The sequence below is a fragment of the Camelus dromedarius genome, chromosome 1 (genome assembly GCF_036321535.1).
Source record: "Camelus dromedarius isolate mCamDro1 chromosome 1, mCamDro1.pat, whole genome shotgun sequence".
Lineage (NCBI taxonomy): Eukaryota > Metazoa > Chordata > Mammalia > Artiodactyla > Camelidae > Camelus > Camelus dromedarius.
The window spans coordinates 7,737,639-7,753,148 of record NC_087436.1 but is presented as its reverse complement, the minus strand read 5'-3'; the positions used below and the strand labels follow the sequence as shown (position 1 = coordinate 7,753,148).

Sequence of the window (15,510 nt, the reverse complement as noted above, 5' to 3'; positions counted from 1 at the left end):
GGGTGGTACTTTTGTTTTTTTAACTAAGGATGAACACACTTTGAGACATTATAATCACCAAAGTCCACAGTTTGCCTTAGTTCGGGCCAAAGTATGATGACATAGATCTCCATTGTTATAATGTTGTACAAAATATTTTCATTGCTCCAAAAACCTTCTGTCCTCCAGAATGGCACATGGAATCTCTTTTTTTTCCCTTGAAAAGAGGTTGAAAGCATTTATGTCTATAAGACCACTCATGGCCCACCCATGCACGGGCCGGACAGGCTCTAGGTGGCAAATTCCCCCACTAAATAGTGTGGCGTTTTTTTCAATATTGAACCCTGTCCCACCGGTCCTGCCCAGCAGCCATGTGGAGGTGCAGGGGGACACGTGTAGGGTATGTGTTCATAGAAAGGCCTCAAGTTTTGTGCCCCTCGTCACAATGAACCCAGATTCCTGTTGGGTGTGTTGTAAACAGAGGAGTCATTTCCTCAGGTCCCCTGCTCTGAGTGCACCCCACCTATATCATAATTTTGTTCATAAGGATCTTTATTATCGTTTGCTTCCACAAGATATCACGCCGGTCCTTTATATGTATGTCATAATGCCGCGTGGACCTAGTGAGCAAAAGTAGCAACTATCCTACACTTTCTGATAAGATATTTGCACGATGCAGAGTGGGAGGTAAATCTGGTGAAGCTTCAGAAGGCTTCTACCTCAGTGAAATTTCTAGGGCTCAAATGGTGTGGTCCATGGCAACAAACACTTTCTAAGGTGAAGGATGAGTTGCTACATCTGGCCCTTTCGACAACCAAAAGAGAGGAACGCTGTCTAGAGAGAGACTCTGGATTTCGGAGGCAACATGTTCCTCGTCTGAGCACGTCACATCATCTCAACTACCAGGTGACTTGAGAAGGTGCTACTTTTGAGTGGAGCCCGGAACATGAGAAGGGTCTGCAACAGGTCCAGGCTGCTATCCAAGCTGCTTCATCACTTGGGCCACATGATCCCACAGATCCAGTGGGGCTTCAGTGGCAGGTAAGGATGCTCTTTAAAGCTTTCCATGGGCCCTTACAGATATATCACAGCCCAGGCTCTGAGGGTTTTGGAACAAAGACCTGCCATCCTCTGAAAATAACCACTCCCCTTTGGAGACAGGGCTCCTGGCTGCTACTGAGCTTTTGTAGAGACATGCTTCATCATGGACCACCAAGTTACCACGCGACCTGGGCTGCGCATCGTGAACTGGGTGTGATCGGAACCACCAACCCACAAAGTTGGGTGCACACATCAGTATCCCATCTTCCAATGGAAGTGGTTTATATACAGTTGGGACTGAGCAGGCCCTGAAGGCACAAGGCACAAGCAAGTTAAATGAAAAAGTGGCCCAAATGTCCATGGTCTCCCTCTTGCTACTCTGTCTTCCCTCCCCTAGTCTCAGCTGTGACCCCATGGGGAGCTCCCTATGATCAGGGGACAGAGAAGGAGAAAACTTGGGCCTGGTTTACAGATGAGTCTGCATAGGATGCAGGCACCTCCTGAATGTGGACAGCTGCCTGCTTCTCCTGCCTGGGACAACCTTGGACAGTGGTGAAGGGCCCACCAAAGGGGTGGCCTCAGCTGGGGAGGATTTTAATGATCAAGTGGATAGAATGATCTTTTCTGTGGATACCGGTCAGCCCTTTCTTCAGCCTCCCCTGTCGTCACCCAAAGGACTCACGGACAAAGTGGCCATGGTGGCAGGGATGGAGGTGATCATGGACTCAGAGGCATGGACTTCCACTCATCAAGGCTGATCTGGTTCCTGTCACAGCTGTGTGCCCAATCTGTCAGCGGCACAGACCAACACTGAGTCCCTGAGTCAGCACTGTTTCCAGGGTTGGTCAGCCAGCTACCTGGTGACAGGCTGATTACGCTGGATCACTTCCATCATGGAAGGGCGGCATTTTGTTTTCACTCTAACAGGCAATCTGGATATGGATTTGTTTTCCCTGCACACATTGCTGCTGACGACGCTACTACCCAAGAATTTTTTTTAAATGACTTGGTCATCATCATGGTCTTCGACACGGCATTGCTTCTGATCAAGGGACTCCCTTCACAGCTAATGAAGTGCATGGTGGCGCTGTGCTTGCGGATACAATGATATCACCATGCTCCCCACTATCCTGAAGTAGCTGGTATAGTAGAATGGCAGAGGGCCCTATGTAAGGCTTAACTATTGTACCAGCTAGGGGGGTGACAATTCCCTGTGGGGCTGCGGCAAAGGTTTTCCAGAAGGCTCTATGTGATCTGAGTCAGCATCCAATCGATGATACTGCTTCTCTCATAACCAGGATTTATTTATAGATCCAGAATCAAGGGAACTGACATAAACAGCACTTTTGCCTCTTCCTTATTCATCCTGTTTGTTGTTTCTGCTCACTTTAAGCATTAATTATAAACATAAGACAATCTTTGACAATCATTATGCATATTCAAATGAAATTGTCAAAATGATTAGAGTTTTCCTTATTCTTTACCACCAACCATGAAATAGTTCATTGCTTGATCAAAAGTCACTTGGGCATCTTACAATTTCAAGAATGCACAAAATAAATGAGAAACAGACAGACATAAAGATTAAAGTATAATACTTATATCGTTATCATCTAATGCTAGAATAAATTGCTCAAAGGCCAACTAACAAGTTTCATAAAAATGTTAACACATTTGACCAGTTGTTTCAAGGGCTTGTAACATAAAATGTGTTGATCTCAAGTTCACTTACACACAACGATAAATGAATCTAAGAGAAGAGCATTAACAGTAAATATCTGCTTGAAAAGTAATTTATAAATGTTTATACAAGTAGATTCTGGAGCTAAGCAACTTTAGTTTCAACAAACACTATGATTAAGATTTATAGATAAGTATGTAGTCAATTAAGAAAGGTATTGAGCATATAGGTTTTATTTAAAGTATTATTTCTAGATTTTTTTCAATTGCATTTCAACTCATGTGGAATATAAATTATTCTGAGTCAGGATTTATATGATTCTAACCTATATACACATAAAAAGTTAATATTCAGTAATAATCCTTACTGTGAAGCTGTAATGTTAAAATACTGTTTTTCTCATAACAAATTCCTAAGACACTTGCATTATTTATTTCTGAACAGTATTACTATGTTGGAAAAAACATATTACAAATAAAACCTGTTTCAGCATTATTTAAACTATCTTCATGATCAATCAATTCCTTTATTTAAACTAGTTTGAAAGACCAATAAAACTCTCCTCCATTTTAATAATGTTTTAATAAGACTTACGTTGATTTTTAGAGAAAAAAAAAAAAAACCTTAAATTGCTCTGGGTAATAGGTAATGACAGCAAAATGCATAGGAAAGCAAGGAGTAACAGGAAAACTTCAGTAGCCAGAGAGCCAGGCCTGAGGACTATGATAAAGTTCGTCACTCCCAGTTGAGGACCATGGCAATAGGTTGAGACTGTACTTTGCTACTGGGTCACTCTACCTTCTGTCTACTGCTTTATTTGTTTGTTTGTTTATTTATTCATTTATTCATCTATTCATTCATTCATTCATTCATTCCTTTTGGAATTTTTATTCCACAATGATGTTTCCATGAAGCTCTGCAGTACATGACAGACGTCTAGACTTATGATTACAGAAGGGACATTTTCCTTACTGTATTTATGGTCTAAGCCATTGGGAGGGATTGAGATTTAACTGTCACAACCAGTGAAAACTTGGGTGCGGAGCCAGGACCAAGGATGTGATTCTGTCTACTGATTTAGCTGTGGTTTCTCAGCACCGTGCCCTTGGTTGACAGCCTTCTCTCTTGTCTTTTTATTTTTCTTCCACATGTTGCTTTTATTTGATTATTTCTGTCTGTCTTGGAGTCAAGATCCCCAAGAGAGATCGCCTGATTGGATCAATTTTGAACAATGGTAGACTTTAGGACAGAGCTCCCAGGTGCTCCCAGGTGGCCTACAAAAGTCTGTCTCTAAGGGGAGTGCTGGTCCTTGGTCTAATTGGTTGTGATCTTCATGGTAGGATTATGTGGGACATCTCAGAAAGAGGTGGACCTAGGTGATCTGGTAGGTAGACCAGTGGATCAGAACCTCTTAGGCTTTACTGAAACAGACAATGTAAATGATGAGCTCTTCGTAGATCTTCTCCAATACAGACGTGATGTTTTAGAAGTGACAGTGTCCAATCCAGCCTATTGTGCCTGTATTGGTAGGACTCCCCTTCTGTATTTCATCTATGTTGGAATGGAATAGAATAGAATATCCAGAGCAAGATCTAAGAATTGGAAAAAAGCAATCAGGCATAGTGGCCTTCAATAAAAATAATAGAATTAGGCAAGGTTAGGGAGTGATTTTTTTATATATGTGAAAAACCAAGTTATTCTAGCACGAGTGACATGATTCTTGCAGGCAAGCACACTTTATAGCTCTAGGTAAAAAAAAAAATTAGCCCTTATGAGAAGATTTTTTTGTAAATGCTTCTTAGACAATATAAGAAAAAAAAAAAAGCAATCTCAAAAAAAAAACCCCGCAACTGAGAATCATTCCAAATTCTCTCATGCTTGCTTCTGCTCTAAAGTCTTAAATGTTTCTTCTTTTTATTCAAAAATAGACATTGGAAAGACAGGTGGAACACCAATGAACACAGTGGTGAGAAGTGATAAAGTTCACATGACTTGGAATGGATAAGGGACTGGCTGATTTGGGGATGTAGGAGCAGTGGGCCAAATACATTCGGGCAGGAAGAAGGCTTTACAGAACAGAAGGTGATAAGCAGAAAGGGGCAAGAGGAGCAGGAGTGGACTCAGAGCGCAGTCACAGTCCGAATGGTGACGGTGAACTCCTGCCTTTTTATCTGGTCATTAAGTGGCTGTGCATCCTCCTGTCTCTCCATGGCTTGGGTCTGATATCTGAACTATTTAATAAAGTTAAGCTTACATGATCTATTTCCTAGAGGAGGTGTTTGTGTCTTGGATGGACACTCAGAATGAAATACTTCCCTCTTCTTTCCAGTAATAGTTGGCAACAGAGGTAACTTATCTGGGGGGCGGTGGATAGTATGTTATCAGAGATTCATCAAATACACATGGCTGGAAAAGGAAAAAAAAGATGAGACTGCAGCCTCACCTTTCCCATAGCTAATGATCCAAGAGAAAAAGGGCCTACGGTGCAGGTAAGCTGGGCACACACAGATGAACATAAAAGTCAGGGTTACTATTTTAAGAGCAGTGCATTTGGAGAAACTATGATCTTTCAACTTTTACTTGTAGAAGAAAAACATCCTTCTATATTGCCTTTGTACTGATTAACTATATGATGGTTGTAAACCTCCTTATCTTAGCTACCTTGATGTGTTCTAACCATCCTTTCATGACACCCCCCATTTGAAGATGATAAAATCTACTAATTGGACCAGAACTGAAACTTGGAGTCCAGTCTATGTCTGAAGTGAGTTAAAACACTTTATATTTCATCACATATTTGTCATCTTTTAGGTCTTCAATTACATGCCTAACACAAATATTTTGTTCATTTAGGGCTTAAATATTAAAAGATCTGTTTATTGAGTATATGTCTTTCAAAGCAAATACCTACATCGCTTGTCATGGATTGAAAACTGTTACCAAGTGAGATCACAGCAAATAAACTCCAGCGCCATCCAGCCCCTGGAAACCAGGAAAGGAAATACAGGATCAATATACTCCTTAGCAGGCATTTCAGACTGTGAGTTGTATGACATTTTTCTAAAAAGCACAAAGAAAAACATTTGGATGATACATATACACTTAAGAAAAAGAGTTTTTATATATGACATAAAGGAATATTTTTATATTGTGATATATGGCAAAACATACCATTGCTCTCACTGTGGGGAATTAAAATATGTTAGGTACACACACATATACATATATATTGTATATACAATTATTTTATATACTCACCCTAATGTTTCAAACTTATGAATTGCTAGAAATAGAAAAAAAGGAAACAATATTAATGAGCAGCCTGTGGACAATATAAATGGTAACATATTTTAAAGCTTAAATAAGAATTCTTTTTAAAGAATTATTTTTGCTATTTTTTAAAAAATATGAAATCTTGTTGCTTTTCTCTCCCAGATTCCTAGGATTGGGTGAATTAGGAGAGCTAACAGAGTGATCATGGGCACTAAACTCAAAGAAAAATTTGAGCCCTAAAATCTGGCTTAGTTTTAAGCTGAGCCACTATTCTTTGATAATGGACCATTCGCGCTATGGGAAAAAAAAATAGCAGAAAAATGTATCTATCTTTTAGGCCATAAATGCTAGGCATCATAGTCAAAACAGCTCACATTTTTTCCACACTTAACCGTGTTTATTACTTCCAGAGCAACCCAATACACGCTATATAAAATAAGAATATACTTCTCTATCACAGCAGTTAGTTTTGATGACTGTTCCCTCTCATAGTTTATACTTAGATATTTTCCCCTCCAGTAAAAGTCCTCTGATGTACTAGCGATGGTGTATGCAGAGTGAGTCTCCTTCTTTTCAAACACCTAACCGTTTTGTGTAAAAACACAGACTTACAGAGAAATTTGTTAAATATGTATTCTACTAAGGTCAAGAAGAGCTATAAGCCTTTTTTAAAAATTATGAGCATTAGGTAAAGCAGATTATTTCTATAGTCCTTGTGGTTTAATGAGACTTTTGAAAATAACATGTTTAGCTTATGGAACCATATATTTTAACAATATTAAATATTAAATATATGCTTGGCCTTGTTTGTGTGGACATTATTTATCCACAGCCTGGAAACAATTAAAAAAAAAACTAAACTGACTATAACTCAATAAAAAAATGTTTAAAATTTTTTTTAAAAATTGAGATAGGTTATCTTTTTTGATCATAAGAAGTCAAAATGAAAATAAAGTGCAATGATCATAAATAAATAAATAAATAAATAAATAAATAAATAAATAAATAAATAAATAAATACACTCTAGGGCAATGGACATGTCACATATCAAACTCCTAGGGCTGCAAAGCCAAGAAAGTAGTAAACTCAGATAGACAAAGGCTACATCCATACATATAATTTGAAGCAAAGTTTGAGACATCTAGACAACCAAAAATACTTCAACTTTTCTAAGAAGATCAGGTACAAAAGGTAGGAGTAAAATTTCACTCGAATTGACTTGGACACAACATCAATTGCCCCTTGGAAGACATTGCCAGGCTTTCAAAATACTGCTTTAAAAATAACATTCTGAAAAGAAAAAAATATATATAGACATGTATGTATCTGTATAACTGAATCACTTTGCTGTACACCTGAAACTAACATTGTAAATCCACTATGCTTCAATAAAAATTTTTTTTAAAAAATTAAAAATTAAAATCAGATAAATAAATAAATAAACCCACGGTTTTGGCAACATTAACTTCAATCATTTTTTTCCAGCCAATTTATTAATCAAAGTAATTTTAATAAAATATTATAGTTAAAAATATAACACTCTGCATCTTTAGAATGTATTTCCATTTTTCATGTGCATATTTCTCAATAATTAGGACCATGCATTATGTAAAAATGGGCCAGGTGATTGCAAATCTGCAAGACATTGAAGTTCACTTTACTGCTTCTAAGCAGCACATCTTTTTAGCTATGACCATTTATAACATTTTGAAACTCCTGCTATTAAAAGAAATCATACTCTGATTCTTGACTTCCCCTAGCCCACTCAGGAGCATTGCTTACATATTATCAAGATGAAATTCTGTCCAATGAGAAGCGCTTAAGCAGAAAATCTCTTCTGCTAACACAGTTGACTTGGCAAGTACATGGCCTGTATAAAAAGGAAAGTTTACAAATATTCAGTATTTGTTATTTCCAACACTTTGAGTTAAATATTTCTAGTATGCTATGTTAGAGGAAAAAGAAAATGATGTCAGTCATATATTTGTGAAATAAATATTGATACTTTCCAGAAATATATGACATCAAAATTCAGCATTTTGTTTGACGGAAAAGAAATAGAAATTTTGGCAACTATGAGCATCTACTCCTTGTAAACATTGGAATTACAAAACTTAAGGTCGTTTTTTATTTTCCTCCAAGAAAAATAAAGTGCATTTGATATTTATTCATGGAAGTCAGACGGGAAAAATTCTGGCATCCTTTATTTAATATGTCTTTTTTTCCTCTCTTGCCACACTTAGGCTTAGACTTACATCATTCTGCTGTGATTCTCTATTACGAGATGGAAATGTAGCTTGGCTTTAAACGAACAATCCTTAAACATAAAATTGTGCTTGATCTTTCTTCTACTTGCATTAACAAAGGACGTGAAGGAAGACATAACTCCAGATGTATAGCTTGCACCTGTAGAAGAATTTGTGCGAAGCAAGAATTTGGCTTTTGTTCAAATTGGAAGGCCATCTTTTGATAATGGACAATTTGCTTGGAAATAAAGAATTTGAATGCATAGTATGCACTCATGTTACTTTCTTTTCAGATTCAGTCAAAGCAGCATAGAATGAAGTTTACTTTCCTATTAAAGAAAAAGAAACTGGTCTAACTCATTGTATAGGTCATTATTATCCTTATACCAAAACCAAAGGCACCACAAGAAAAGATAACTACAAGCCAATATCTCCTTTAAATATAGGCATAAAAAGCCTCAATAAAATACTAGCAAAGCACATCGAGCAGCATATAAAAATAACTATACAAAATGATCTAGTAGGATATATTCCAGAATGCAAGTTTGGAAGAACATCAAAAAACTACTTATTCTTTTTTGTTGTTTTTATTGGGGGGAGGGGAGGAAGGCAATTAGATTTGTTTATTTATTTTTTTAATGAAGGCCTGCGGATTAAACCCAGGACCTAATTCATGCTAAGCATGCACTTTACCACTTAAGTTATACCCTCCCCCTCTCAAGAATCATTTATTCTAATGCAATCAACAGAATTAAAAAAATATATGATTGTCTCATTGCACACAAAAACAGATTTTGATGAAATTCAACATCTTTTCATAATGAAATTCATTATTTCATGAAATACTAGAACTTTCTCCCTAAGACTAGGAAAAAGAAAAGATATATGCTCTCTCTACTTCTGCAAAAAGTTATACTGAAAGTTCTAACTAGGATCATTCAAGAAGACAAAACAATGAAACATTCATTTGCAAGGAAAAAAGTAGTTATTTCTAGTTGCAGATGATATGTTTATTCACATAGAAAATTCTGAGAAATCCAATGCAAATGTTTAGATGATACAAATAAGTTCAGCACATTTGCAGGACATAAGATCAATATACAAAATTCAATTCTATTTCAATACATTTATAAAGAACAATCTGAAAATGAAATTAAGAAAACAATTTACAACAGTATCAAAACAATAAAACACTTAGGAATAAATTTAACAAAAGAAATGCAAAACCTGTTCTGAAATTTGAAAATACTGTTGAAAAAAATTAGAGAAGAGCTAAATAAATGGAAGAATATTCCATGTTTATGCATCAATAGGTTTAATATTATGAAGATGACAATATTCCCTAGGTTGATGTACAGATTTGATACAAATCTTATCAGAATCCCACCTGAAAAATTTGTAGAAATGAACTAGCTGATTCTAAATTTCAGACAGAAATCCAATGGACCCAGAATAGCAAAACAATCTTGAAAAAAAAAAAAAAAAAGGATAAAGTAGGAGGACTTACATTTCTTGATTTCAAAACTTAATTCAAAGCAGAAGTAATCAGGTCAGTGTGGTACTGATATATTGATAGAGACACAGATCAATGGAATAGAATTATAGGTGCAGAAGTAAATCCACGTGTCTATGGTTAACAGATTTTTGATAAGGGTGTCAAAAAATCAACAGGGAAAGAATATTTTTTTTCAGTAAACAATGCTGGTATAACTGGAGAAGCACATTCGATTCAATAAAATTAGACCCTTACTTCACCCCATGTATAAAAATTAACTCAAAATTGATCAAAGGCCCAAGCTTAAATAAACTGTCCAGAATAGACAAATACATAGAGAAAGCAAGTAAATTAGCAGTTGAGGGACTCAGGTCTGTGTGACTCATGTGGAATAGGATAATTAAATTGTATCTTTTTATTTTTCTTCCAAAAAGATTTCAGCCACAGAAGAGACTGGCTATGACGGAAGACTCAGTCCAGTGTAACAATATACAGATTGTGACTGAGACATACTTATATCCATCAGACAGAGGAAGTTGTGTGGAGTCCATTTGCCAGAACTTGAAGGGTCCATTAGGCAGTTTAAAGTGTCTAGGAGCAGGATAAACAGGCTTCCCTGGTTGTACTTTGGACAAATGGGACAAGGGAGGTAGGTATTTTTCACAGCCTTATTAATATTTCCCCTCCATGTTGCTTCCACAACGTTCCAAAATCACAAACTATTCTGAAAGCAGATCTACTACCTGTGTAAATATTGGTAGTTTAGCACACCAAGTGCAAGACTGTGTCTGAGCATATAATTCAGCCTGTTGGGTCAAAGTAGCCGTAGGTAAAGCTGCTGCCTTAACAGCATCAAAAGGCACTGCAATGGCATCATTGCCTTTTAAATAAGAACTATCGATGAACCGTGAGAAGTTGGCATTACCCAAAGGAATCTCCCGCAGATCACTGTGAGGAGTCAGGAGGTGACCCATCAGCGCTGAGCAGTTGAGAAGGACTTCAGCAGTGATGGGGAAGAAAAAAGGATATTAGGGTTAGAGTTACTATGTAAAAGAGTTATCTGAGGAGCAGTTAGCAAAAGGACTTCTTAGGAGGTGCGGAGGTTGACTGAAAATTGTTGAGAGTTATGAGAAATTCAGGAAGACTTCTACTGCATGAAATACAAAAATGGCTGCAGGGAATCCCACACTAATTTTCTTGGTGACCTTAACCAAAAGGATGATGGCTCTAAGGCAAGGGAAATTTTCTCCTGTCACTGGGTCCAGTTATTGGCTGTAATACTCGATGAGTCGATGGTGGTCCCCACCTTTTGAGTGAATACCCCAAGGACATCCCCCCTTTTCATACATGAAAAGGAAAAAGAGAATCATAATTCAGAAGCCCAAAGGCAGGTGGTTTCATCAAACTCTCCCTTAAGACCTCAAAGGCTATGTTGTCCTGTTCTTCCTACAAAACTGAGTTGGGGTTGTGGTTGTTGAATAAAACATATAGAGGTTTGACTATAAAGGAGAAATATGGAATTCAATTTTGGCAATAACCAACAAGTCTGAGAAAAACTCCCAGCTACAACTTACTTTTGAGTTTTGGGAAACTTAGAACACCATGAATTTGATGTGGCTCTGGGTGTAGCCCTTGTTCTGACATCAAATGCCCTAAATATCAAATGTGGGTTTGAACAAATTGCAATTTTTTTCCCTGGTGACTTCATGTCCCTTTAAGGCTAAAAGCTTTAACAAGTAGATGCTGTTTTCTTGTGAGGAGGCTTGAGAAGGAGAGAAAAGAACCAAATCATCCACATATTGCAGCAAAGGAGAACCCCTAGGGAACTCTATACCACCCAGATCGGCCTGCAGGATTTATGAGAAATAAGAAGGACTCTCAGTAAATCCCTGAGGCATTACTGTCTAGGTAGATTGGTTTTCTTCCCAAGTGAAGGCAAAAAGGTATTGGCTAACTTCATCAACTAAACCACTGAAGAAGGTGCTGCATGAAACAATTACTGTAAGTAATTTGCTTCCAGTGGGAATGGATTTTAGGAGGGTATGAGATTAGGAGCAATAGGCTGTCCAGGAATAACAATGTTGTTTACTGCTCAGAGGTCCTGGACAAACCTCCAATCTCAGCCTTCAGCTTTTCTCACTGGTGAAACTGGAGTGTGACAGGGATTAGTAAAAGGGATAATGAAGCCTTGAACCTCCTAATCTCCTATTACAGTCTTTTTATCTTGAAGGACTTCTTTAATTACAGGATATTGATTAATTCTGGGGAGAGATTGTGATTAATTCTGGGGAGAGATCTATTTGAATCCGATGGGAGGTGCTGTGAGTTTTTCTGATATTAGTTGGAGATTTTGCCCATATGGAGGTTGGGAGCAGATTCAACTGGCAAAGGTTCAGTATTTCCACAATCACCTCTAGTATCATCAGAGACAGAACTAGTAAAAGATGACAAGGGGTCATTTATTTCACCTTGTTGGCTGCTTTGATGACCACTGTCGAATCCTAGAATCATTTCCCCCTTTTGGGAGGGAAAAATTCTGCCATGATACTATTCTCACCTAATAAATGGATAGATGTGGAGGAACTCAGGAGGAAAGAGTGAGTACCTCTCAAAGGGGCTAAGCAAACAGGGAGAGGTTCAGAGAGGAACCTCTTGAAGTTCATTACAGATTCCCCAACATTTGAACTGTTTCAGTACTTCGAAACAGGAACTGTTTTATGGCAGTGGGGTTGAGCACAAAGAGTATGGCTCTAGTGTCAATTAGGACTGGAGGAGATTCATCCCTAATCTGGAGAAATGTTTCTCCAAGCCAATTAAGAGCGGAGAGTGGAAAAGCCTCTTCAGTTGCTCAGAATCCCATCACTGAGAATTGAGAGTAGTTTGGCAAGTCCGGTTAGAGGGCTGAAGATGCCTAAAGCACTTAACTTTGTAACAAGCTCTTCTCCAAAGTTGACTCTTTGCAATAATAGCAGAAACCAGAAGGGTTTTTGTTTTATTGGGAGATTTTCCTTTGCTAGAGTTGAAGATTAAGAATTTTTTGATGGTTTTCCTTTGAGGTGACTCATCTAGATTATGGTTATAAATCTGAAGTGGACATAATTTCACATTCCTTCCTGGTCCCTTTTACTAGAAAGAAAAAGTCTGAAGGAAGGCCAGAATTTTCTTTAATAATAATCTGAAGTTGACTATAATAATTATGAACAGATTTCATCAGATTTTTGTGTGCAAACCTGAATTTTGTTCCAATTAACAAGCTTTGGAAAAGCCCTAAGAATTTGCTCTGTGAAGTTGCCTAGCACTTGCCTGAGCCTGCTCATATAATAAGTTAGTGGCTGGTCTTCAGGCGTAATTCTAGAGACCTGCCAGGACTTTCCAAATTAGTGGGTTTCATCCAATGCTGGGTCTGGCCTTCACTGACATGCATATGAACTCACTGATATAAGTCAGAGAAATCAGATTGATAATTTGAATGACTATATTAAATTCCTCAGCAAATCTGTGAGAATCTTGGGTTACTTTGGGAAAATATGTGGTTCACAGTTCAGCCTTAGTCCATGGAATATGAGAAATAAAGTGTTTATACTCTGGATCCTCAGAATGCTTAATTTTAAATGAGGATATCCTACTAGGTTTAGAGGAAAAAGGGGTTGAGATGAGTTTCAAAGAAAGAGGAAAATTTGGTGAGAGAATTATTAGTATGGGGGAACTTTGGGTATAGAGGAGGTGTAGTCTGCAGAGAAGGGAAGGAGGAAATGGGTGTCGAGGTGGGGCCTGAGACAAAGGTGCTGGGGAAGAAAAGCCTGAGGCTTTAGAAGCCATCTTTTCTTTCTTTAATTTTTTTTTTTTTTTGCCTCAGTTAATCATAAAGTCTTATTTTTCGGAGTGACAATTCTAGGCTTCTGAAATCATTGAGAGGCGTCAAAATACCAATTGAAATAGGTATTTCATTCAATTTGGGAAATTTTAGATCAATGGTAGAACAACTGGTTTTTAAAAAAGTAAGTTTGGGGATTTCAAAAATTCCTTTTATGGCCACTGAGTCCAAATTGCCTCTGATTAATTCTGGCCATTTAGTTAGGAATGTATATGAGGAAAAGCCACTGTTGTTAAATATAAAATCAGCTGGTGCTCCTGTAGGTGGGAACTACTCAAAATATTTTGCTAACTGGTATCCTATTTTCAGAGGTTTTTCTCTAGATTAAAAGACTAATTTTCCAACAACCTAAATAGCATGCAACTCAAACAGCAACCTGCAGGTCTAGTACCAGCCAGTTCTAAGGGGACAGTCTGGTTCTGAAGGGGCCAGGCTGAAGGCTGCTCAGCACAGCTTTAAGGGAACAGCCTAATTCTGAAGGAATCAGGCCAAGGGCTTAACGGTACAGCTCCAATGAAACAACCCCTGTTCCTGAAAGAATGGGCTGCAGTCCTGTGAGTTTCAGTTGGAGCACCCTGATTTCAAAAGTCAGACGAAGGTGCCAAGTGAGTACAAGAAGACAGAACAAGGCCTTAAACTAAAAGGATAAAACCTTAAAAATTGATCTAAATTGATCCCAAGTAAAACCTGGTGAGCTTCAAAATGCAAAGAACGTGGAAGCTCAAAATCAGAGGAAGGACTTATTTACCTTAAAACCCCAGGGTCAGTGAGAAAAGCAATGAGTGGCAACGGGCTCTATGTGGGCACTGCACCTGTGTGCTCAGCAGCCTTGGAATAACTGTTACCAGAGCATAGGTTCTTGTCTCGCACAGGAAATAATTCAAAAGTAAACCATAGTAAAATGGGAGCAAGTTTATTTAGAGAGATACACATTCTGCACAGAACACAGTCTGTCTCAGAAGGGAGAGTGGCCCCAGAGCACGGGGTCATCAGAAAAGTAAGAGCAGCCCTAGGAGGTACACGTTCAATAGTGAAGTAAAAGTAGATTTATTCCGGGAGATACAAACTCCACAGACAGAGCACAGTTCATCTCTGAAGGGAGAGTGGCCACAGGAGGTCAACATTCCAACTATATGGGATAGGAGTGGGGATTTCCAGGAATTGGGCCCCTGACCACTTTTTGGTCCTTTGTGGTCAGCCTGGGAACAGTCATGGAGCCTGTGGGTGTGTGGCTTAGCAGCAAATTTATTACAATGAGCATATAATGAGACTCAAGGTCCCCTGGAAGTTGAATCTTCTGCCATCTTGTGCTGAGTTGATTCTAACCAGTTTTTGTCCTATCCCCAGTGGCTGCGTCATTCTTTTAATAGTTGTGCCCTGCCTCCCACCCCTCCTGTCTCCTCATCAGGGTCTTCTCTGGATCCCCATACAGGTCACCATAATGTTTATTTAAAGCAAATAGACTGTAGACTGCCAGTTGTTTCTACACACCCATACACACACACACACACACACACACACACACACACACACACACACACAATGGGTTTATTTGAGATAAAAAAAAACTTGCAACTTGGGCTCTGCAACCATGGCAAGGCACATGTAAGCCCCCCTGTAGCAAAGGAAGGAGAGTGCTTTTTCACGGGGGAAAAGAAGTGGGAAGGGTTATAGTAAACAGAGTCCATGGTTTTTGCTTGGCTGCATCCTTGCCAGGAAAGAAATCTTTCTTCTTCCTGTTGGGCTCTGATATTACTATAGGGCGGCAGAGAACTCCCTTCTGGCCACCTGACTCTGTTTTAATTTATTAATTTTTAGAATGCTTACTCACCCACAGTGGAAAGTTATTATATTAATATTATTAGTGACTGAAATTTTCTGGTATGACAACATGACACTAAATTGTAAACAAAAACTAAG

General features: G+C 38.2%; 1 non-coding gene across 1 annotated transcript; it reads right to left on the bottom strand.

Moving 5' to 3' along the window:
- Positions 1–370: 370 nt before the first annotated feature.
- Positions 371–500, bottom strand: LOC116149053 (small nucleolar RNA SNORA11). Its single transcript, XR_004132692.1, has one exon. It is a non-coding gene; the product is annotated as a small nucleolar RNA SNORA11 (small nucleolar RNA).
- Positions 501–15,510: the final 15,010 nt, after the last annotated feature.